This window comes from Triticum dicoccoides, chromosome 5B, assembly GCF_002162155.2.
Source record: "Triticum dicoccoides isolate Atlit2015 ecotype Zavitan chromosome 5B, WEW_v2.0, whole genome shotgun sequence".
Lineage (NCBI taxonomy): Eukaryota > Viridiplantae > Streptophyta > Magnoliopsida > Poales > Poaceae > Triticum > Triticum dicoccoides.
Window position 1 is genome coordinate 580,597,142 of NC_041389.1, and position 1,300 is coordinate 580,598,441.

Genomic DNA, 1,300 nt, shown 5'->3' on the forward strand with positions numbered 1-1,300 from the left:
ACCATCTCAATATTCTTTAAGCAAGAGACCAATACAATGTCTTAAGATAACCTGGATAACTAACATTAAGCCATTAAGCCCACTAATTATATCATAATCAACACTAAAATACATTTAGGGTCTAGATGCAATTTCAACTTCTTTCGCAGCAACGCTTTCTAAAACGAATAAAAAAATCCGTGCGCCTTCGTCGCCCCTTTCAGATGAAAATGATCAAAAGAAAAAAATGCATCATGTGTGAATTGACGGGCAACATCTACCATACCTAAGGGCTGCTACCTTAGCGTCCTATTTATGAGCAGAGACAGGCACCGCCATGTTTGATGTCAACTAGAAGCCATTGGTGGGCCCTTGCACCATCAATGATGGATGTTGCCACTATAGACGTGGGCCTCCACGTGCAGCCGTTGCCCGCCCACTACACACCTAAAATATGGGCCCCAATCACCATGTGCAACACTGGTCCAATTTGATAGTATCTTGGGAAGGAATCAGAGAATGTTTCTACGAATATAATTGTTGCAATTACCGGTATTTCTACAATTAATTGCATTAATGATTTTTAATCGATTTCTAAGATCAACTGCAATTAAGGCAATCAATGTTGTTTCCAAATTATGGTGGTGTGATAGATACATCATTGGAGCAATGTTGGACGTTGGATGTAGATGGTTGAATGGCTGGGATCGTCTAGATTCACCAAACTGGTGATTTTAGAAGAAGCAGTAGATTTGCTCGTTGATTCCAAGTAGATTGAGTTTTTTTCTTGAGCATCAATCGGTTTAGTTTAATTCAAATTTAGTTTACTGAAAAAGTCTAACCTGCACTTTTCTAGAAAATTGTAACTGAATAAAAAAAGTGTAAGTTGCACTTTCACTAAATTGTTGCATGGCCACCTCTACGGGCGCGTCCTGCACATATGCTACTCAATGGATGCCTTTGTAAGGTCCTGACCTGGCTCCATTCCCCAGGTGGGCCTCTCATCGTCGGAGCTCGATATCCCGGACATTCTGGTCGTGGAAGAGGAATTCGTTCAGAAATTCGTGTGTGGTGTCTGGTTCTTCATTGTTCACATGCATTCACGTCCAACAACGGCCTCACCCGGGCTGCGGCATGGGGTTTTTCTGGAGTAGCTCGGGTGCAAGTGGCTGCCGGAGCGGAAACGCATCAAAAGGCTTGCCGCAAGGTGGAATCATGTTGGTGGAGAAACAAGCCGTGTTGTCCGAGATCCACGAGACGAAAAGACAGACAACATCTATCGAGGCCATCGATCTAGGGATCGTCACCCTGTTCCATGACG

General features: G+C 43.5%; 1 pseudogene; it reads left to right on the forward strand.

Annotated features, from left to right (window-relative positions):
* Nucleotides 1-1,300, forward strand: part of LOC119310165 — a 9,342-nt pseudogene that overhangs the window by 4,617 nt on the left and 3,425 nt on the right.